Consider the following 25,288-nt stretch of genomic DNA (forward strand, 5'->3'; position numbering starts at 1 on the left):
AGATTTGACTTTATTTGTTCCGGCACCTATTTGCCCATATCCGGTACCTCTCGCGGCATGATTTATCAATTATTTCACAGTTTGCACTGTAGCCATTCTAATGAAAGCGATCAGCATTAAATCGAGTTGCCTCGTTATTTATCCCGCACCCCAGAAAGACCATCATGTAAAATGTAATCCACCTATCCTGCCACACTGATTCCAGACCTGCTCTCTTATTTGTACATAGAGGTTATGGGGAGGGCCAGTGGCGTAAGTAACTGATCTTGACACAGGTCTTGGTAGTGGTGGTCAGCTAGTGAAGAGGTCTCTAAGTAATAACGTAATGTAGCCTAGTCGTCTCCCTACTGAATTTAAATCGTGGGAAAGCCCCCCAAAAAATTATAATAAAAGGCAAACGAGTTTGACATTTTTCAAGTCCAAAAATCCAGAGAAAGAAGGTGAATTGAACCCAGAACGAGCCAGAGAACTGTCAGTGCAGGACGAGAGGAGTGAGGGGCGAACTGTTCCTGATGGCGATACTAATCCTGCCAGTTCAGCATCACCATCGGCACCTCCACTAGCTAGTAGGCCTATTAGCGAATCAGATTCAGGGGGAGAGATGAGACAGAGAGATGAGACAGAGAGATGAGACAGAGAAAAGACAGATGGCCTAATTGCCCATGACAGAGGTTTATTTGAGTGTCTGAGCATAAGTGGTGGGAAATAGGGATCACCTACTCAACCTAGTGGGCAATCTTTTTTAAATGTATTTTTATTTCACCTTTATTTAACCAGGTAGGCCAGTTGAGAACAAGTTCTCATTTACAACTGCGACCTGGCCAAGATAAAGCAAAGCAGTGCGACAAAAACAACAACACAGAGTTACACATGGGATAAACAAGCGTACAGTCAATAACACAATAGAAAATCTGTATACAGTGTGTGTAAATGAAGTAAGGAGGTAAGGCAATAAATAGGCCGTAGTGGCGAAGTAATTACAATTTAGCAGATAACACTGGAGTGATAGATGTGAAGATGAGGATGTGCAAGTAGAAATAGTGATATAAATACTGGTGTGCAAAAGAGCAGAAAAAAAACAAATATGGAGATGAGGTAGGTAGTTGGTTGGATGGGCTATTTACAGATGGGCTGTGTACAGCTGCAGCGACCGGTAAGCTGCTCTGACAGCTGATGCTTGAAGTTAGTGAGGGAGATATAAGTTTCCAACTTCAGTGATTTTTGCAATTCGTTCCAGTCATTGGCAGCAGAGAACTGTAAGGAAAGGCAGCCAAAACAGGTGTTGGCTTTGGGGATGACCAGTGAAATATACCTGCTGGAGGGTGTGCTACGGGCTGGTGTTGCTATGGTGACCAGTGAGCTGAGATAAGGCGGAGCTTTACCTAGCAAAGACTTATAGATGACCTGGAGCCAGTGGGTTTGGCGACGAATATGTAGCGAGGACCAGCCAACGAGAGCATACAGGTCGCAATGGTGGGTAGTATATGGGGCTTTGGTGCCAAAACGGATAGCACTGTGATAGACTGCATCCAATTTGCTGAGTAGAGTGTTGGAGGCTATTTGTAAATGACATCGCCGAAATCAAGGATCGGCAGGATAGTCAGTTTTACGAGGGTATGTTTGGCAGCATGAGGCTTTGTTTCGAAATTGGATGCCGATTCTAAATTTAACTTTGGATTGGAGATGCTTATTGTGAGTCTGGAAGGAGAGTTTACAGTCTAGCTAGACACCTAGGTATTTATAGTTGTCCACATATTCTAAGTCAGAACCGTCCAGAGTAGTGATGCTAGGCGGGCGGGTGATTGCAGTGATCGGTTGAAGAGCATGCGTTTAGTTTTACTAGCGTTTAAGAGCAGTTGGAGGCCATGGAAGGAGTGTTGTATGGCATTGAAGTTCGTTTTGGAGGTTTGTTAACACAGTGTCCAAAGAAGGGCCAGATGTATACAGAATGGTGTCATCAAATAATCACCCGCAGCAAGAGCGGAACAAATTATATTTTTTCTCTATAAGCCAATATGTAATGCATATAAAGTGATTTGTGCTTTGGCTAATGTAATGGGTGGAGTAAAAGGCCAGCAACACTCCGTATTATTCAGAGCCCCATGAAATGACACCATATATACATTCTACAGACCCTACTGAGTACTCCCAACCCCACTTTTACATCGGCACAAATCATTGTTTTTCCTGTACAGTGCTATATTGGTACCATATAGTGTCCAGGCACCCCATTTTAAGCTGATTGACCACAGTAAAAGTCCAGGAACACTTTCTATAAACTAGCTTTTGTTCAAACTCCTCAGATTTTTTTATTCCTGAGACTCTAGTAAGTATACTGGACTCTGGTTTTATGGACACACATCGATCATTTTTGCTGTACAGTGCAATTTTTTGTGCAATCCAACAAAAATACAGTAAGACTTTTTTTAAACATTCATTTCAAAATTGCATCCTTGAACAATATATAGTTATAATGTAGTTATAATAATATTTTTTAACATAATTTTTTTTACCTTATGCACTATGCAAAGCTGCAAAAAATATAGATTTTGTATCATACACATAGCGTTTTACCGCAGGCTTTTATTTTAAAGGCAAGCTCCGAAAACTGGAAGTGTGGATAGATAACAGCTAGTGTTGACGCTAATCTATCTCGCGTTTTAATCTTTTATTTATTTAATATTTTATTCAAAAAATATCGAAGTATATATTTTTTGGGGTTCTTTTTTACATTTTATTTGTATTAACAACAAATCAATACAAAAAGTACATGGGGGACTTGTTGTCACGATTCTCTAAAGCAGAACCCAGAAGCAGACCAGGACAAGGTGAGTTGAACGAAGGTGAGTATTTATTTACAGACTCAAATGTGAAAGCAGAATAATCCAGGAGACGGAGCGGGCAGCGGAGGTGAGTTGGTGAGAGTGAATAGGCAGATCCAATGATGTCACAGAAGCCACCGACGACCAGGCAGGGGTGGGGTGAATGTTCCGGGAGAATGACTGTAGACAGAGTAAGCGGAGGTGAGTACACGGCAAGCAAAAAGTACAGAACAACAAAACTAACTCTAGTAAACTTGAGGCTGATACGTTGACACAACATACTGTTCATTGCTAACGATCCGGCAGGGAATGGATGTCAGGTCAGAGCTTATGAAGTGGAGAGGTGATGATCAGGACCAGGTGTGCAGATAGCTGATGAGGTGCAGGTGCGGGTAATCGAGAGATCTCCCGCCTAGCTTCGTCGCCCGGCAACCAGACAGGGTGCGTTCAGGAACCTCAGGAACAGACTCCAAGACAGAAAACAGGCAACTCAGGCAGAAAAGAGACTCAGGAAGCGGGATTCATGACACTTGTAAATAAATTCTTATTTATAATGACGGCTTACCCCGGCCAAACCTTAACGACGCTGGGCCAATTGTGCGCTGCCAATCACGGCCGGTTGTGATACACCCTGGAATCAAACCAGAGTCTGTTGTGACAACTCTAGCACTGAGATGCAGTGCTTTAGACTGCTGTGCCACTCGGGAGCTAGCCTCTATGGGACCGGCGGGACGAATTCGTCCCACCTACGTAACAGCCAGTTGAATCCTGTGGCGCGATTTTCAAAACGTTTGAATTGCTATTACTTCAATTTCTCAAACATATGACTATTTTACAGCTATTTAAAGACAAGACTCTCGTTAATCTAACCACACTGTCCGATTTCAAAAAGGCTTTACAACGAAAGCAAAACATTAGATTATGTCAGCAGAGTACCCAGCCAGAAATAATCAGACACCCATTTTTCAAGCTAGCATATAATGTCACATAAACCCAAACCACAGCTAAATGCAGCACTAACCTTTGATGATCTTCATCAGATGACACACCTAGGACATTATGTTATACAATACATGCATGTCTGTTCAATCAAGTTCATATTTATATCAAAAACCAGCTTTTTACATTAGCATGTGATGTTCAGAAAAAGCATACCCCCCGCAAACTTCCGGGGAATTTACTAACAATTTACTAAATTACTCACGATAAACGTTCACAAAAAGCATAACAATTATTTTAAGAATTATAGATACATTACTCCTCTATGCACTCGATATGTCCAATTTTAAAATAGCTTTTCGGATGAAGCACATTTTGCAATATTCTAAGTACATAGCCCAGCCATCACGGGCTAGCTATTTAGACACCCACCCAGTTTAGCCTTCACCAAAATCACATTTCCTATAAGAAAAATGGTCTTACCTTTCCTGTTCTTCGTCAGAATGCACTCCCAGGACTTCTACTTCAATAACAAATGTAGGTTTGGTCCCAAATAATCCATCGTTATGTTCCATCAGCGACGTTTTGTTCGTGCGTTCTAGACACTATCAGAATGGTAAATCACGGGCGTGCGCATGGCGCATTTCGTGACAAAAGATTTCTAAATATTCCATTACCGTACTTCGAAGCATGTCAACCGCTGTTTAAAATCAATTTTTATGCCATTATTCTCGTAAAAAAGTGATAATATTCCGACCGGGAATCTGCAATTAGCTAAACAGCCGAAGGAAAATACTGCACGGGGTCGAATCGGGCACGCGCCTAATTCCATTGTCCTCTGATGGGCCACTTGGAAAAGGCGATAATGTGTTTCAGCCTGAGGCTGCCTCGTCATCGTTCATGTTTTTCCCGGGCTCTGAGAGCCTATTGGAGCCGTAGGAATTGTCACGTTACAGCTAAGATCCTGACTCTTCAATAAACAGAAGCAAGAACAACAACACCTTGTCAGACAGGGTACTTCCTGCATGAAACCTTCTCAGGTTTTTGCATGCCATAGGAGTTCTGTTATACTCACAGACACCATTCAAACAGTTTTAGAAACTTTAGGGTGTTTTCTATCCATATATAATAAGTATATGCATATTCTAGTTACTGGGTAGGATTAGTAACCAGATTAAATCGGGTACGTTTTTTATCCGGCCGTGTAAATACTGCCCCATATACAATATCACATTACATAAAGACCTTAAGGGACATTGATAAGGAAATTATATAATAAAGGTAAATGAATAAAGACTCCCTCCCTGAAACGTAACTGATTAGTAATTAGTAGATATGTAGCATGTGTGATGACTAATTAAAGTACTGAACGTAAGTCCCACCAGGTCTAGTAGAGTCCCGGGAGGAAGAGAAATGTGTGTGTGTTAGTGGGCCTAAGGGAACTGTAGACATGTGTGTGTGACCCGACCTGAAGAGGCTTGGAAGAAACAGGGAGTAACCTTCAAGGTCCCCCTAATCTCGGGGGAAAGGAACAGGCAGCTCTGGATAGTGATTAACAGTGGTGAGAAGTCCAGGGAAGGATACTATTCACCTACTGTTCGTGTGTATGGATGTGCATAGGATATCTACTGTTTGTGTGGAGGTATGTGCGTAAGCAGGGAGGGAGCATAAAATGAACTTCTTTGTGTAATGTACTTCAGAACGTTCACTGAATAAACTGTACAGACCTTTTCCAGAAAGCTGAGTCCTTGCCTAATTATTATTAACCCAGTGTCTTACAAACCTTGGGGATTAGTCAAGGCTTATTGATTGTTAATTATTATCATTGGGATTAGAAAATTCCCGTGACAGCTTGGTCCTTTCGACAGCCAGAACTCAATACCTGCTCCTGTCGTTCCATGGAGACACCGAAACCGTGCACGGGTGGATGAAATATCCGTAGATTAAAGACCCGGCCCCTTGTTGAGGGTTCTTTACAGGCCGGTGGCTTATTGGTATACGACAAAAGCGGTGACGAGATCCTACCAACATTGAAACCTCAGCTGCAATAAAATAAGGTCAGTGCGCTTTATTCAGTTTTTTGGGGTATTGCACCTGTATGATTGCATTAAATGTTGAAATGAGTGATGTGAGAGTAAAAGGCGGGAGCGTTTATAAAGGATTTTAATGTACTCTGGGTGTTAGACGCTGGAATATCCGGAAGGAGTTTATATCTGGTCACCTGTCTTTAGGATTTTGTGTGGAGAAAAATGTTTTAAAGGGAACCAAGTATTCTATGCAAATGGAAGACAGGAATTAGTTGTAAATTCAACAAGGTAAGAAGAGGGGTCCGAAATGACTCCAAGGTATCTGTGGCCACTACCAATATAAACTACCTAAGAAATTCGTGAATTGGAAGGCGAAATATAATAATAGAATTATGAGAGAGGAGGTCAGAGACATGATTATATTAATATAGGTCACCTGTCTAAATAACGACGATAGAAGGGGAAGGTCAGATCTTCCAGAGGCGCACATCTAGGTCTGATTATCCATTGAAGAAGGGAAACCTAATATAGCGGAGTGAGATACGTGATATTAACGAGTCAATAATTGCAAGGAATGACAGAAAAATAGGTTGTTAACTAGGGCTTGACGACCCCTGGAAAATAGCTTATAGTCGTAGACGTATGTGTAACGGCTGTCGTCGCAAGAAAACCAAGATGCAGCGGAGGTTGTGGATTCATTATAAATATTTAATAAAATGAACCACTAATAACAAAACATCAAACAGCAACGAAAGCTAACAGTCCTGTCTGGTCAAAACGAACGAGACAGAAAACAATCCCCCACAAAACCCAAAGGAAAAACCTGCTCCTTATGTGTGACTCCCAATCAACAACAACGAACTTCAGCTGTGCCTGACTGGGAGTCACACACGGCCCAAAACAAAGAAATACAAAAAACCTAGAAAAAGAACATAGAATGCCCACCCAATGTAACACCCTGGCCTAACCAAAATAAAGAACAAAAAAACCCTCTCTATGGCCAGGGCGTTACAGTATGCGACCTAATGTCCGATCAAAAGTCACCTCTATAGATAAAGTTTCAAGAAAGAGATACACATAGCAACACATAGACACATTGTGTCTAAGAGGATGATTGCGTGTGAGATAGATATATTGGTCAAAAGCCATAAAGTAACAACGCAAAAATGGGCTGTTGACCAGGGCCTTAAAAAACTTCTGGAAAATAGCTTATTGTTAGATACATGTGAGACCTAATGGATCTATCAAAAGTCATAAAAGTAATTATTCTAAGATCCTAGAGGAAATTAACAGTAGGTAGAAGAAGACACATAGACACATTGGGAAGTTTCCACAAGAGTTAGAGGATAATTGCGTGTGAGATAGATATATTGACCAGTCAAAAGCCATAAGTAACAACGCAAAAATGGGCTGTTGACCAGGGCCATAAAACCTCTGGGTAATAGCTTATTGTTGGATACATGTGAGACCCAATAATCTATCAAAAGTCATAAAAGTAATTATTCTGAGATCCTAGAGGAAATTACCAGTAGGTAAGAAATACACATAGAAGTAACTGAATCAGAGTTTTAAAAAGCACATAGAATAAGAAGATAATTATTTGCGTGTGAGATAGATATATTGATCAGTCTAAAGGCGCAAGGAATGATATAAAAATAAGCATTATTTATGGTCGTATACGTGTGAGATATAAATAATGTATCAGGATTCATACAAATAATTATTCTGAAATTCTAGGAAAGATTAACGGTAGATATTTTTCAAAAGAGGTTAAGGATAATAACGGTAGAAAGCACACACATTGAAGTTAATAGCAAGTACATTTACACATTGAGTTTAATAGCAAGTATATATATTTTGTGAGAAGAAGCATAATAACTGCGATAGTAATTCAACGAACATGGGTTGTAAATCCTCGAAGGGGATCCCGGTATTAACGGGAGATGAGCGTTTTCTGCTTGGAAATGATAAAAGGAACATCTATTTTGGCCCGAAATGGAGGAAGAAGTACAAATTTGATGGATGTTTAAATATAGAAAAACTGGAATCAATGATTATACAAATAAAGAGGGTCTGTGGGGATAACATAGAGAAGCAACGAACAGAAGGCCTCGATACCGCTTGTGTTTGGCTGGCTAAAGCTAGAAAAAGAGCGGAGGGGGCCAAGAGAAAGGGAGCTACTAAGGAGGAAGAATTAGGTAGCCAGGAGCAGACAGAGAGGACTCCCACGGCTCCCAGAGAGACACCACCTAAGCCCAAATTGTACCCCTCCCTGGCAGACCAGGGGTGGCGGGAAAACCCAGATAACGAGGTGGTGGTAATGAAACGGAGGCAATCAAACCGCCCATCCCGTTACCCCCTCCCCCATATGCTAGTCCTCAGGGAGCCGAGGGAGGTAGGGAGGAAGAGACACAGAAAGTAGGACAGGATTTAGCAACTTTATTGAGAAAGTGGATAGAGGTAGAGAAAGGGAGAAAGTCGAGAAAAGTGTATAGAGACAGTCAAATGAAAGGGGGAAATTGTCACGCCCTGACCAGGTGAACTCTGCTATTTTGGTCAGGGTGTGGCATTTCTATGGTTTATTTTCTATGTTTTGGTTATAGCCTTTCTTTGTGTTTTATTTCCATGTTGGGCTCGGGGTGATTTCCCAATCAGACAGCTGTCGCTTGTGAAGTCTGATTGGGAATCACATTTAAGTTCCTTTTCCCCCCACGATGTTTGTGGGTTGTTGCCTCTTTTGTTTGAGCAAGTTAACGTTTCGTCTATTCTTTGTCTGTTTTGGTAACGTGTTTATTTGTGTCTAAATAAACATGTGTTCGCTCCCAGCTGCGTTTTTGTCCGCTTCCTTATCACCCGACGACGAGCGTTACAGAAATAGATGCTTTAACTGTCACAAACCGTGTCATTTTGCTAGAGATTGTTAGGCACCGTGTAAACACTGCAATAAAGTAGGCCATAATCACTGAGACTGTAAAAAGAGAGAACAGGTTGAGTCAGAGCATCTAACAGTAACAATCGGGGTAATTGTGGTTAAGAGAAAAAGAAAAAAATGGACAGGATCAGACGATAGAAAATGTTTCAATTGCGATGAGACAGGACATTTCGCCCGGGAGTGTAAGGCTCCCTGTAAACATTGTGACCGAGTAGGACACAACCACCGAAATTGCAAACATAAGGGGAAGGACAGGCGCGACAATCGGGGGAGAAAGAGAGAGCGAGATTAAGGAGAGTAATCGCAGGAGAAAGGCTTAGACCTTTAAATTAGGGCTATTTTCTGGAAATTGTATCGGTAGTACGTGCCTAATTTTACGACTACAGACAATTATAAATAGTGTTATAAATAGGGTTATTTGCGAGGAGTCTCCATCATTTCAATAGCGCGTTGGTGGTTCAGCGGTAGAATTCTCGCTTGCCATGTGGGAGGCTCGGGTTCGTTTCTCAGCCTATGCATCAGTGGATTAAAATTTGAGTTGCTGATTGTCATTCAACTGCTGGTATGTTTTGCCTGGAAATATACGGTTGTTAGTGGTTGTTTAAGATATAAACCGAACGTTTTGATAGCTTGTTTAGTTTATATTGAAAGACGAGTGCATTCAAAAAAATAGCGTCTGTTGTCTAAATGGCCTGCTGAGAGGACATATAGAGAATGGGAGTTGTATTTCAATAACTGAATGAAGGAAGAGACAGTTACCTAAATCTAATGAATTATAATGAGCGGATAGCGGATTGCGATAGAATAGTACCCACCGAAATGTGTTTTTTATTTGAAAAGAGTTGAATGAAGTATTTTATAAATTTGGCGATTTACATGGTACATTTAAAGTCGTAGACATTTCATAAGTGTGAAGCCGAAAGAGAGGAGAAAGTTGTAAACATTTGTTTTAATCTTACGATAGAGGTAAGGCAGAATGTTGTTTGAGTAGGGGTTATATTTTGCCTACTGGAAAGAATAGGTGAGTTAGTCGCGCTCGCTGGGCTATATATTGGCTGTAAAGCGGTTCAGGTTTGGATAGTTAAATCGTAAAAGCTTTGTGATAGTTTCTGGTTATTGATTCTTGGTTTAATTGTTTAGGTAACACCAGTGAATTTAGGCAGGAAGTTAAAGTATTCTAACATTATAATCTGTTTCCATTACTTGGAACAATGTTAAGTCAGTAAAGTGGATTGCAGGTGGAGTTAATTTGATTTTACAGGGACAGTGCACATTAATCACAGTAGTGTGTGTCTAATGGCAGGGTATTCCTATCAAACACTTTGAGAGCCTGTTTGCAGACAGACTGAAGGGGATTTAATGTTGTAAACCCAGCTTGGGCCAAACTAGTCAAGGAGTATATTAGGTATGGGAGTTTCATAGATTTGTATTGTATCCAAGGGTAGCGCATGTTCAATTAAGTACACATAACCATTGAGGAAGTTTAAAACGAATGATTCATGATTTGAGGGGGTTACAGTGGAATTGTTATTAGGTTTTGTTTATAGTCAACGTTTTGGGTTTTTGAATCGGTGTAGTATAATGAAATGCTGACCAAGTGGTTGTTTTTTTGGGGGAAAAGGAGGGCTTCATTGTCTCTCTTTGGAATGTTTCCCAGAGCCACAATTTCTTAAAGGGGTATACACACATGGAATCTTAGAAGTTACACACACATGGAATAGGTTGAAGTTTTATTTTCTGAGTTTTAATTAAACACGTGAAGTCTTTTGATGAGGGAAAGTGAAGTCTTTTGATAAAGGAAATGTTCTGGGAACCTGGGATCCAAAATGTGTGATGGATTTTCCTTCATTTGTCTAATGTAGTAAGAAACACGGTTCTGAAAGGGTGGTATGACTTTTGACTTCATCGGTTAGTCCTAGTAGTCTTCTTTTTGAACAGCAGAAAGAACTGCTTCTGTTACAGTATGAATCGTTGAGAAGTGACTATGAATCGTTGAGAAGTGACTATGAATCGTTGAGAAGTGACTATGAATCGTTGAGAAGTGACTATGAATCGTTGAGAAGTGACTATGAATCGTTGAGAAGTGACTATGAACCGTTGAGAAGTGACTATGAACCGTTGGGAGATGTTCTTTTCGTTGGAGCTGGTAGCTGACGGTCTCTTGTGTGCCCTGTTCCTGAATGTTATTGGACTGACCATTGTTTGGTTTTGTCATGTTCTATCTTTCCTGTCTGTTCCCTCCTGGTCTTGTGTTCTTCTTTCCTCTTAAACTTGCTTCCTGTGCGTAAAGGTTGCTGAGGTCTGGGGCGGAGGAGGTTAGCTGGGGCAAAGAGAGGTGTGAACACGTAACCCCTCATCAATTTGGGACGCAGAGGCTGTGTCAATTTGGGACGCAGAGGCTGGTACGTTGTTCCGGGGTCCTTGTTGGTCCCTGGTTTTATGGGGGGGAGGGGGAGAATACTCTGTCTGCCGTATTCTCTTTCTTTGTTCTTGTTTCCTTATTAGGATGCCGGTGGGCAGAGTTGGGAGGGTCGTCAGCTAGATGGGAAACACCTGGGCCCGGGTGTGTCCCAGGATAAAGAGACCTCTTCCACAGTCATTGTGGAGACTCTCTCCACGCAGACACCGTTGTTGATTTTGGTTGTAGTAGCTTGGTGGCTTTTTGGTTATTTGCTTTGGCACCCTTCAACACCCTGCACTATTACATTCAGGCATGCAAAACACTCACTTACACTACTGATTACACACACCATTCTTAATTGTATTTAGTTTACTTTAGTTAATAAATATATATTTTGATACTCCTTGTCTCCACGTTGTCTCCATTTTGAGCCGGTTCGTAACAATAGACATGTTGATTTTTCTAAAATCCAGGAGTGCAACCAGGGAGACAGTGAGACAGTTAGTCAATAGGTGGAAACAGAACCAATATTTGACACGGACTGTTATGAGAAAGAGCGACAGATAGAAGGAAGGGCAGACGGAGAAGTCCTCCCCTGCACTGCTGAGACCTTGATGGTTCGGGAGTAGCAGGAGGAGAGCATAAGCCAGGAAGAGAAGATAGAAGTGACACAGAAGGGTTAGATAACAGTTACTGAGTGGAGACCAGCATAGTTAAATTATAAACATGATTAGATGGCAGAGTATAAGGCTCTCCCGAGAAATGGGGGACAGAAATAATACCGTGACAGACAGAAAAAGACAGAATAAGAATAAAAGGGGAAGAGAAATTGGTTCGCTTAGCTTTAGGATATTAATTCATGGAGAGACTATAGGCTCCATTGGTTTTAAAAAAAATATGAAAAGTTAGGAGGAGAGGCATGTATTTTAGTTTTGATTTTAAGTTTATGTTTAGTAAATTCGCTAGGAAGAGATATGATGATTTTGTTGAAAGTAGTTGTTACCCTAACTGAAAGGGGAATGAAAGCTTAGTTGGTTTCAGGAACTAAGGTGTTAGACACTGAACCATTGCCCAGACACTATTCTGCACAGCAGGCCAAAATAGTAACATTAACTAGAGCCGGCGAAATAAGAAAGGAGAGAAAAGTTACTATTTACACAGACAAGCACATAGGCATTTAAAACCATACAAAGCAGCACAGATAAATCTTAAAGATGATAAGACACTTGACAGAGAATTGTTACAGGATAGCCAAGAACGAATGCCCCAGGGAGAATTGGACATGTGGAAAATGAAAGGGGCAATCCTACAAGAGAAGGTCTGACATAAGGATAATTCACTAATCTTACCAAAGACACTGTTTAGATATGCAGCAATATTCACACCTGGGCGGAGCCACGTGTCAACAGGGAGGAAGGATGGTAGAGCAGGTAAGGAAACACTGCAGGTTAGGAAAGACTTAGTGGCCTAGAGGATAATTACTTTTAAAAAAAATTGTAGAATATCCATTCCAACATTTGGAAATGGACCTTATTAAACTATTCCGAAGTGAGGGGAAGAAGGGGTGTTTAACAATAATAGACAAGTATAGCAAATGGGTAGAAGCATTACCAACTTACTTGGTGGACACGATTATGGTAGCTAAAATATTAGGTCAAGATATTATCCCTAGAGTGTTTTTACTAGGATCTATTTCTTTAAATGATGGATGACAAATTTAGCTAATCAGGTAGAATAGAATGCCAGAGTTAGGGAGACCAGAACAAGTAGACATAGAAGTTGACGATATACTAGCAGAGCACATGAGAAGACTGTTTGTTAACCAAACCCATATGTCCAAGATTTTGTGTCCAACAGGTGAATTACAGGAGAAGGTGATTCACTCAATCCAACCAGATGACTGGGTGTGGATCCAGTCCCTGAGGAGAAAAAACTGGAAGCAGCCCTGTTGTGAAGGCCCGTACCAGGTTCTGTTAAACCACTACCTTTGCCATTAGAAAAGCTGAGAGACTCACTTGGGTCCACGTTATCCACCACAAGAAGGTATGTACACATATGAGCACTGCTGATCACACACAGAGTGAGGAGAAGAACCGAATACCAACAGGGTCCGGGGGTTACCTCCTTAACGAAGATTCCCTATCCTGACCATTCATCACTGTGTGTGCTCCTAGAGGTGTGAGTATGGGGTAGTACCTAGCAGATCGACTAAGGGCAGGAGAGGGTTGGCGGTTTTGGGGAAGAGTAGGGACTCTGAGCTGCATCATAGTCTTGGTAACTTTTCTGATACATCCAGATCCAACACCTTCCGGTACTAATCATACGACGCCGTTGTCATTGAGAGGTAAAAGAAGTAAAAGATAAACTATATAATACACTGATGAGTGACTGTTATGGGAATTCTGTTCCCAATGTTCATAAACTGAACTTCAATTAAACTACTCAGTCTGCACCCCAGAGTTTATAAGATTCTGGTTAAATGACACAGACGGAGGCCCAGCTTACAATAGTCAACAATTTTTATTCACGAGAGCTCTGAATATCATACAATGTACACAGCCTTTTATACCTAACATTTGGTCATACCATATGTCATACCCCTTACAAATGCCCCTCTTCTTTAACACTGTCAATGCTTATTTACAAGTCTTCTCCATCACATACATTGCTTATCATATCCTGCACCATGTTACATAATCTACTGCAAGCCTAAAAGTTTCTCCCCTCCTTGGGTGGGGAGACCTTCTTCCTGTTATCAGTTTCACAGTGGCCACAAGTTGTCTGATGTCTGTTAACAGTTCCCCTTTTCCTTGAATGTCTTACTTACATTGCTAAATCATTAAGCTTAAACTTTTCCTACACACACACATTAGTACATTCATCTTATAATCACTCGGTTATACATTTTCAGGGTGAAATCATTTAGTCAAACCTTTAATCATATAATTTCCATTAGAGTGACTTATAGAATAAGGAGTCAAAGAAGATCAAGATGTAGGATTTAAGGTAAACATTAAACAATTCCCTAGGAAAGCAAATAACTTTACAGGGATTGGGTTGGCCAGATTGAAGTACTCGGCCAACCCACCTCGGTTCACTTAAATTCCTGATGAGTACCAGTGTTATAGATACAAGAATGGCACCGAGAACTTAGATGATTTTAATGGCTGTAATGCAATCGTTAACCTCTAGGGGCTATGTGGGACGCAAGCGTGCCACCCCTGGTACACCTTATCAACAACAGGTGAAATATCAAGAGCGCCAAATTTGAAAACAATTAAATGTCATAATTCAAATTTCTCAAACATACAACTATCTTACACCCTTTGAAAGATAAACATCTCCTTAATCTAACCACGTTGTCCGATTTCAAAAAGGCTTTACGGCGAAAGCATAAAGTTAGATTATGTTAGGAGAGTACATTGACAATAGCTGTGTGTAATGTTTTGTCAATTCAAAGACAGGCATCACCAAAAGCAGAAAACCAGCTAAAATTATGCACTAACCTTTGACAATCTCCATCAGATGAGACTCCTAGGACATTATGTTAGACAATACATGCATTTTTAGTTCTATCAAGTTCATATTTATATCCAAAAACAGCGTTTTACTATGGCGTTGATGTTCAGGAAATCGTTTCCCTCCAATAACCGCCAGTCAAATCAGCACAACAAATTAAATAATTACTATTCGAAAACATTGGTAAAATATTATATTGTCATTCAAAGAATTATAAATTTACATCTCTTGAACGCAACCGGATTGCCAGATTTAAAAATAACCTTACTGGGAAATCACACTTTGCAATAATCTGAGCACTGCGCCCAGAAAAATACGCTTTGCGATACAGACTAACCGCCATGTTGGAGAGATCTAAAATCGAAAATACTATGTAAATAATCCATTACCTTTGATTCTCTTCATCAGATGTCACTTCCAGGAATCCCAGGTCCATAACGAATGTAGTTTTGTTCGAAAAAGCTCATAATTTATGTCCAAAAAGCTCCGTGTTGTTAGCACATGATCTATGCCCGCCGGACTTCACTTCATGAACGAGGGGAAAAAAAATATTTACGTTCGTTCAAACATGTCAAACGTTGTATAGCATAAATCATTAGTGCCTTTTTTAACCAGAACATGAATAATATTCAAGGCGGACGATTGCATTCTCTTTTAAAACGTATTGGAACGAGAGTACCCAACATGAACTCGCGCGCCAGAGTCTAATCGGCCACCACCGTTCCATGGCTCTTGTTCGGTCAGATCTCACAGTAGAAGACTCAAAACACTTTGTAAAGACTGGTGACATCTAGTGGAAGCCATAGGAAGTGCTCAAAGATTAATAAGCCCCTGTGTGTTTCAATGGCATAGGCTTAAATGTAATTCAACACATCAGGTATCCACTTCCTGTCAGAATTTGTCTCAGGGTTTTGACTGCCATATGAGTTCTGTTATACTTACAGACACCATTCAAACAGTTCTAGAAAATTCAGAGTGTTTTCTATCCAAACCTGAACAATAATATGCATATTCTAGCTTCTGAGTTGGTGTAGGAGGCAGTTAAAAATGGGCACATATTTTTCTAAAAATTCTCAATACTGCCCCCTAGCCCTAAGAAGTTTTAATGTGACGGACTTAGGTTTAGAAGTACAGGAGAAAATTCTTAACCTCACAGCACCTATAACTGATGTAGGGTGGGCTAGTACCAGCAAAGGACACATACGACAGAAATGACCAAAAAGGGTGGTTAGGAACTTGCACCCCGGGGTTATTGGTCCAACCAGTTCGAGTTAGTCATCAGAGGCCAGTTATAGGAGGCTAAAGTAGGCACAGGAGGAGTTTTGACCAGGATGGGAGTAGCTTTGTCTAGATGGATGCTATTGCCATCCTCAGGGAAGTTCCAGATGAATATAAAGCTATGAATCAAATAGGTGAAGGCTTTACCACTACATTATTTTGGTGGTTGACAATAAATAAAAATGTGGATTGGATTAATGACATCAATTATAATCAACAGAGATTTATGAATGAAACCGGGGATGCAGTAAAGGGGTTCTCTGACCAATTAACCGCCACCTCCCTCATGACCTGGTAAAATAGACTGACTCTCGATATGTTATTGGCAGAAAAGGGTGGTGTAGGTAGAATGATTGGGTTTCATTGCTGCACGTACATTCCTGATAACACAGCTTCAGCACTGGATATGTTACTAGCCGAGAAGGGTGGTGTATGTGTGATATTCAGATCAGCATGCTGTACTTACATCCCAAATAACACAGCTCCAGACGGATCAGTGACTAAGGCCCTGGCAGGTTTAACCACATTAGCTCATGAATTAGCAGAGAACGCTTGGGTAGATACTTCCCTGACCGGATGGTTCGATAGCATATTTGGGAAATGGAAAGGTGTTGTAAGTACTGTATTGTGGGCTGCCTTCACCTGTATGAGTGTGTTAGTACTGTGTGGATGTTGTCTTGTCCCATGTGTGAGAGGTTTAATGGTTTAAACCAGAACTCTTGAGAGATCGATGACGCAGCAGATGGTGAGATATGGACCGATTCCGAGCTCCGACCAGTGGGAGGACGAATACGGGCCTCCAGGCCTGGGAGATGGCTCCGTTTCTTTTAACCACGAGGAGCCAATGTTTAATGAGACCGATTTCAATGTTTAGATTGACTGTTCCTTTCATGATAATTATGATGAAAATCCTGAAATGAAGTGTCATAATTGGAGATTGATGAGTATCGGATGTATATACATGTATTGGTTTGGTTAGTCCTTATATCACAATTATGTTTCCATATAGCATTTGATAATCAATGTGAATTATTTAGTCATTTAAGGGTGGAATGATAAGGAAATTATATAGTAAAGGTAAATGAATAAAGAATCCCTCCCTGAAACGTAATTGATTAGTAATTAGTAGATATGTAGCATGTGTGATGACTAATTAAAGTCCTGAACGTAAGTCCCACCAGGTCTAGTAGAGGCCTGGGAGGAAGAGAAATGTGTGTGTTAGTGGGTCTAAGGGAACTGTAGACATGTGTGTGTGACCCGACCTGAAGAGGCTTGGAAGAAACAGGGAGTAACCTTCAAGGTCCCCCTAATCTCGGGGGAAAGGAACAGGCAGCTCTGGATAGTAATTAACTGTGGTGAGAAGTCCGGGGAGGGATACTATTCACCTACTGTTCGTGTGTATGGATGTGCATAGGATATCTACTGTTTGTGTGGAGGTATGTGCGTAAGCAGGGAGGGAGCATAAAATGAACTTCTTTGTGTAATGTACTTCAGAACGTTCACTGAATAAACTGTACAGACCTTTTCCAGAAAGCTGAGTCCTTGCCTAATTATTATTAACCCAGTGTCTTACAAACCTTGGGGATTAGTCAAGGCTTATTGATTGTTAATTATTATCATTGGGATTCGAAAATTCCCGTGACAGACATACACACATTTATTATTCTAACAGCTTTTTTGTTGGTAGAGTATATAATTGTCTTGAAATATAGTTCAATGTATTTTTGTAAGGTAAGAAAATTAGGTGTTTTGTTTGTAAATTTACATTTGTGAATATGAAATTTGGCCAAAAGGATAATGCAATGAATTACATAAGTAGGGTAGTGGTTGTTCTGGCTCAGGTTCAAGGAAACATGACATTCCACTGAACCTGCCCAGGAGACAGTTCCTTAGCCACTAAAGATCCTCCGGTGTGGGACCTTGGGACAGAGGGTTGTAGTCTTCGACCAGCTTCCTCCACTCGCATTCCACATCCGTACGGCCGATATTATGAACTGCCAAAATAGGCTGCATGGCTACACTTATGAGCTCCACGGAAGCATTTGCATGTGGCAGAGAGAATCCTCTGGTCACCTATAGAGACCTGCCAAGAGGAAGGTGCCACATGCCTTTCAATGCATAACTTTGAACACCTTGAAATGCATTTGTTGCAAGAAATCAGCTATGTTTAAAACGTTTGATTTGATTGATGACATTACAGCTGTAATTTTCACGAGGACAAGTAGTGTTTTTACATAAACTTTTAATTGATAACTTGGGATTTTATTGCTTGACATATCAATCATATAGTGGGAAGGATCCTATAAAAACAGTCATAACCATGTCATAATGTCATAACAGCTGACATAACTTGTCATAACCTGTCATAATATGGTCATAACACTGTCATGACCCATATATTTACACCGGCTGTGACATATATTGCGTTATTTTATGGCTGGTTATGTCAAAACCCACATTTATTCAAATGATTTTTCCTTTCGTTTGAAAGTTTGTTTCTTAAATCTTTAGTAGTTTTTGTAATTCATTCTTTACAGTCATGTTTTTTTCATCATATTTTCAATAACTTGTAGAAAATGCACTTTATGACACACATGAAGCATTATGACCATCCTGTGTCACTTTACTTGGACTAACAAAAAACACTATGACACAGTCAAGAAGCATTATGACCATCATAATCAAACAAGCCAGATAGGCCTATCACGTACAGGCCCTTATATCAGTCATCAGTCAAAAAGAGGGTGTCTTGTCCTGCTCCTGAAATCGGTTCCTGTATTCATTACAGTCATCAGCAACAGAGCATTGGGGTAGGTACATGTCTGACATAAATGTTTGCGCAATTACAATGATAATTTAATGTGGTAAATAAAAAATAAATATATACAGTGACTTCAGAAAGTATTCAGACCCCTTGACTTTCTCCACATTTTGTTACGTTACAGCCGTATCCTAAAATTGATTAAAGGTATTTTTTCAGCAATCTACAGACAATACCCCATAATGACAAAGCGAAAACTGTTTTTTATAAATGTTTGCAAATGTATTACAAATAAATAAACAGAACTACCTTATTTACATAAGTATTCAGACCCTTTGCTATGAGACTCGAAATTGAGGTCACGTGTATCTTGTTTCCATTGATCATCCTTGAGATGTTTCTATACCTTGATTGGAGTCCACCTGTTGTAAATTCAATTGATTAAATATGATTTGGAAAGGCAGACACCTGTCTATATAAGGTCCCACAGTTGACAGTGCATGTCAGAGTAAAAACCAAGACATAAGGTCAAATGAATTGTTCGTAGAGCTCCGAGACAGGAGGAGGCACAGATCTGGGGAAGGGTGCCAAAGAATTTCTACAGCATTGAAGGTCCCCAAGAATACAGTGGCCTCCATCACTCTTAAATGGAAGAAGTTTGGAACCACCAAGACTCTTCCTAGAGCTGGCCACCTGGCCAAACTGAGAAATTGGGGGAGAAGGGCTTTGGTCAGGTCTGTGACCAAGAACCTGCTGGTCACTCTGACAGAGCTCTAGAGTTCATCTGTGGAGATGGGAGAACCTTCCAGAAGGACAACCATCTCTGCAGCACTCCACCAATCAGGCTTTTATGATAGAGTGGCCAGATGGAAGCCACTCCTCAGTAAAAGGCACATGACAGCCCACTTGGTGTTTGCCAAAAGTGAGCTAAAGACTCTCAGACCATGAGAAACAAGATTCTCTAGTCTGATGTAAATTAGCAAAAAAATTCTAAAAACCTGTTTTTGGTTTGTCATTATGGGGTATTGTGTGTAGATTGATGAGGGAAAAAACAATTTAATAAATTTTAGAATGAGTCTGTAATGTAACAAAATGTGGAGCCAAGGGGTCGGAATACTTTCCAAAGGCACTATATATATAACATTAACATACGGTAGGCTATGGTGTAATGGAATGTTTTGCCTTGTGTGGTAAGTTTTGTGGGTTTTGACACTCCTATGTATGTGTCATAATCAGCCATAAAATAACTACTGTGGTAGTTTTTGTGGGTTTTTACACTCTTATGTAGTTAGGTGTCATAACCAGCCATAAAATGTGCAATATATTTCCCAACAGGTCTAAATATACTGTATGTGTCATGACAGTGTTATGACCATATTATAACAGGTATAAGGTATAACAAGTTGTGTCAGCTGTTATGACATATTATGATATAATATATAATATGTTGCTGCAAGTAAAGCGTTACCACATGTACCACATGTACCACTCCATGTACCACTCCTTATAAATAAATACTGTGCCTCTGAAGATTTGTCTCTGGTCATGAAACTACCATACAGGCTGGATGTCTAAACAAAGTCCATTCTGAATGTCAATAGATTTTTTAATTCATTCTCATCAATGACAACATTCTAGAACTGAGTTATCACTCATTGAAGTCTGGTATCCAGGGTAATCTGGTTAATGATTATACAGTATAATTGATACTTATACAGTATAATTGTATAAGTGTCTCTTTCCCTGTAGAATGTTGACAGCTGTATAGAACACATTGTATTGCTAAGATGCTCAAACTTAACTTAATAGCTACACTCACCGACACAGGATAAACTTTATCCCTCATGCTGGCCCTGACCAAACCGGTATGTTTCCCCTCACTATAGTTGCACTTCTCCACATGGCCAGACTTATAGTGGTCTTCTCCCCTTTCAATGCTCTTATGCTCATACTTGAAAAATGCCGTAAGGCCTGAGTCGACACACTGGACAAACAATTATCTAGGCTAAGCAAAACAAAATATTTTTGGGATCTACTGCTGTAATAATTAGCTAGCTAAAGTGTAGTCAGTGGCTAGCTAAGACCGAGAAAGGGGACATAAGAAGTTTATGGATTGTACACAGGTCTCTGATCATGCTGGTGAACGGTAGCTGACAGTGTCGACTAGAGATGAAGTGCAGGAGCTTCCTGCAGGAATTTGTAGTCTTACTGAGGTCATTTCTGTTGCTAATCAGCATTTACATTTTTTTGTGTAAATTGAAGCCAATATATTGATAAAACTCACCTTTTCCGAGAGAGAATTACATGGTTATCAAAACGAGACGTCAGTATAAGCCTACACAAAACACAGACCTTATATGAAGTAGTTCTAAAATCCCAGACGCAAAAATGAATGGTGAAAAAACGATTGGAACCATTACTGGGTTTTACCGCTAGGTTTTATGGGTATTATGACGCGTCCACTATGCCGGAGTATAGTAAAAGTATTGCATTTACGGGTCCAAGATAGCATAGCCTTTTATAAACATTTATTGTAATTCTAGGAGTATGCCATTTTACATGACTGGAGACCTTAGGAGAATCTTTTTTAATACCATAAATGACAGGATAAGAATGGACAGAGAGATAGGCCTATGGGTTCATCTTATCATACTGTATTTTTCAGATGCCAAATAATGTATATTTTATTCATTTAGTAGACATTCTTATCCAGAGCGACTTACAGGAAAAATTAGGGTTAAGTGGTTTGCTCAAGGAAACATCGACATGTTTTTCACATAGTCGGCTCAGGGATTTGAACTAGCGCCCTTTCAGTTACTGGCCCAATGCTCTTAACTGCTAGGCTACCTGGAATTGTTTAATTTCCTTCACCGACACTCAGGTAGACTATTTGAAGAGTGCATGGAGTTTGGATTGAAGCCTACTGCCTAATTTCATCTGTAAAATAGGTAGGCCTGCCTCTTATTTCTTACATAGGAATAAAATTGTTCCAATATAAATCCCTTTTGTTAGTTAAGTAAAACTATAATGAAGACAGTTGAAATGAATTATTCCTACTCTAATATGCCTACTTTCAGCACCATGATTCTTTCGATTTCTTGTGCCGCGGCTGCCTGCTTCAAGTTTCAGCACCAAGCTACTTGAATCTGTCTTTCTGTGAGGTCAATACCTCTGATAAAAACATAATGGGCAAAAAACATATTGTTTTTCTTAAAATCAATTATAGTGGTAGCAAGCTATCAAAGTTAACATTAGGTCCTCCTTTTCATATTCATGCTGTCCTTCTTAAGCTGAACAGAACATATAGTCTAATCCGCAAGCACGATGTCGCATTTGTTGGACTAGGCCTAATAGACAATTATTTATCACACCATCCCAGCAGCGCAAAAGAATCAGGAAGGAAGTTAATTTCCTTACAAATATAACTTCCTCTTCTCTCGGCATGCACTTCGTATAGCCTTTAGCCTATAGGCTATGGATAATTTGGATCATTTGATTGAGACCACACTAAATAGCCTATAGGCGCACTTGATATTGTGCGCACAGCGGGGAATCAGAGATGAGGGGTGGCATTGGGCACACATATTTAGCCTAATAAACAACAAATTCTAAAACACTGAGAAATATTGAAATTTCATCAATTACAAATTAGATGACCCTTCTCTTCAGTAGCAAAAATGTCATGCCTTGTAGGCCCCCACAGATTAACTCAAACATGGTCTCCTTTAGTGAGCTCAATCACACTACCAATGCTGGCTACATGGCAACAATTGTCTGGCAGGCTGGTATGGTATGCTGAGACAACCCGCTGGCCATTCTTTAAGATACTCCACTGGGCGCACCCGTAGGTGGACATGTACAGTGTGAAGTGGTACAAGCCAGCTAGCGAGCAGGTGAATTTTCCTGTGTCGGTACTGTAGCCATCTCCCTCATTGACCAGGATGTTGGTAAACTTCAGGATTCCTCTGTGAGTTGTGTAGCTGTCACAGATGTTAAGTTTTGCTGTGAAGGCTACTATCTTTCCTAGAATGGAAGAATGATCAGAGAGAGAGAGGGAGAGAGAGGGAGAGAGAGAGATCAGTCCAGGCCTAGGGCATTTGATGCATACCCAAAGATTTGCCAATAAGATACGTACAAATTCTTCCCTTTCACAGCAATTATGATGATTAAATACAGGAAAATACAGATGCCATAAGATATATATGTAATGCACTTATCTTGTCAACTTTATAACAGCATAAAATAGAGTTAGAAGGCCTACTTGGTTTAGGACTTGCTGGGCCACCGCTGCCACCCTCGGTAGGATCAGGATCGGTGGGTTTGGGTTCTGTGTTCCAGAATACAATATAGTTGTTTAGCTCCCTTTCACTGTAAAGATTTGTCAGGGACATTCATCATATGCCATATACAAATGCATTGGACTATTGCATACACACAGAGATCTAGGATATATTGTATATATATATTTCTTATACATTTCACATCATAGGCCTCTTAAAATACAAGTATGTAGGTGAACAAAGGATACATGACATTCAATTACAAAGATTACTTGCACAACTAACCTGTATTTCATAAGAAATGTAGTTAGGTATTTAGGTCACTATTGTGTGTAGGTTATTACCAGGCTTAAGGCTTCCATTATTGTCTCCACAGCCAGGTTCAAAATCCATGTGCAACTACAGCTGATGATGAGTTTACTTCTATAGAAAGATAAATCCGTTGAAATGGAGTATAGGCAAATTAATTGTTCTTGTGTTAGAGAGTCATATGTCATTTCATTCTGTTAGGTTCTAATTTTTCAGAGTAAATAACTCACGGACACTAGAGAAGCTTAACCAAGTTTAATTCTTCCCAAAGTGTCGACACAGCTGTGTCCAGACAAAGACATGTTCCCACCAGGATTGGTGGGTTACAGTATATACTCCACTTTGGACACTCCTTCTCTCCAATCCTTACATCTTGCGGTTCTACAGGAAGAGGGTAATAGGCTAATAAACCATAATTTCTCCCTTCAGGGGATCTGACCTGACCTCAACCCCTCCTTCGCCTAATCAACAGATTTCCATCCGAGTTCCCCTATAGCAATGCTGTGACCTCCTCCCATCCACCCAACACATTCCACAGCCATCTGTCTTTCTACAGAGACCCATTAACCTCTGACATATAAACCAGTCTCTTCCACTCCTTTATATACTATGCTTATGCATATAACAATGTTCAAAGTTTACCTCGAATCCAACAATTCACATGCATTAATGAACTAGCTGTTGTAAAATATGAATTAGGTCGGCATTATGAATGTACATTTGGAAAGACATCTCATTACATCAAATATATTTTTAATGTATACAACAGTAGTTAGTTTTACCTGTGAACATCTTGCAGAGGTGTTCTAAATATTCGGACTGGTTTGACTACTTGGCTGCTTGCAGACAGACATGTAAAGGCGGGGCTAGTTTTTAAGGTGTGCAAGATGTAACCAGAATGAAAGCTAGAATAAAACTATAAAGCTTGGAGATTAAGATAAGAGGAGAATGTGGTGTGTTTGAAAAATGTACAGTTGTAACAACTATACGCCATCACAACATGTACTGTATATGCAAAGTGTGAGCAAAATAAACAGGAGTTGAACTGCACCTTTGAAAAAAGGCGTATTGTCAAGCAGGCAGAGCACAATGTCCTCTCTTATCACCAACATTCTTAAGATTCTTTTCAGCACATTCAACACTCGAATAACAATAGCAGAGTTTTTGTTAGTGAAGGGGGTAAGTGTTGACATTCAGAAAATGTGTTACGTCATTTGATGCAGGGATGAAAAGGAGATTTTAGAGTCCCCAATCTTTTTAATTGCACATTTTTATCAGAAATATATTGTAAAATTTCAACCTAAAGTAGTAGAACTCTGCCCTAAGTAGGTAAATGTGAAGTGGACAAAAAATGACAATTGGACAAAAAATGACTCAGACAGGAAGCATGAGACGCTAAAACAAAAGAGCAGATGGTGAGCTATGTTTCTGGATGAATGAACCAGTACAACAGGTAATGTTGGCAAAATGAGGTCCACTGATAGTCAAACATGATGACAACACTCGGACTCAACTACATTTTCACAAGATTGATACTGACAAAAATCAGAGAAATTGGGAACCAGTTCATATGCGTCATACCAAACTGTCAGTACTTATTGTGACATCGACATAAACAGCTGAGCTGTCATGTTTCATGTTTTGTGTGGACCCCAGGAAGAGTAGCTTCTGCTTTCGCAACAACAACAAAAAAAGTACCATTGACTTACATACTGTTAGGTTCTAAATTAACCTTATAAAATTTCACGGACGATTAGTAAAGCTCAAACCAAAATGATTCACCCATTGAGTCATTCAGCTACAGAAGACAAAGACCATATTTACACAAGCACTGGTATTTAACCCTTTCTCCTATGCTGAGCCCCTCCTTACACATCTGAACCAATACACCTCTGTTGATATCAGAAGATTAGTGATATATGTTCTTTCTCACTTCATCTAACCTGACCTCTGCCCAAATTCCTCACTCCTCTCCAACTCATGGCTGTCATGGTGACTTGTACCAGACTGTATCCCTTCT

The 25,288-nt window shown here is 40.1% G+C and overlaps 2 long non-coding RNA genes across 2 annotated transcripts; one reads left to right on the forward strand and one right to left on the reverse strand.

The window, feature by feature from the left end:
- Positions 1-8,650: 8,650 nt before the first annotated feature.
- On the forward strand, positions 8,651-11,249 carry LOC115163524 (uncharacterized). The gene is made up of 3 exons (XR_003869760.1): positions 8,651-9,282; positions 11,011-11,122; positions 11,226-11,249. It is a non-coding gene; the product is annotated as an uncharacterized LOC115163524 (long non-coding RNA).
- A 9,015-nt stretch (positions 11,250-20,264) lies between these two features.
- On the reverse strand, positions 20,265-24,087 carry LOC115163525 (uncharacterized). The gene is made up of 4 exons (XR_003869761.1): positions 24,051-24,087; positions 23,304-23,382; positions 22,941-23,006; positions 20,265-22,702 (listed from the first exon to the last, which is right to left on the reverse strand). It is a non-coding gene; the product is annotated as an uncharacterized LOC115163525 (long non-coding RNA).
- Between the last annotated feature and the right edge of the window lie 1,201 nt (positions 24,088-25,288).

The sequence above is a fragment of the Salmo trutta genome, chromosome 26, assembly GCF_901001165.1.
Source record: "Salmo trutta chromosome 26, fSalTru1.1, whole genome shotgun sequence".
NCBI classification, from domain to species: domain Eukaryota; kingdom Metazoa; phylum Chordata; class Actinopteri; order Salmoniformes; family Salmonidae; genus Salmo; species Salmo trutta.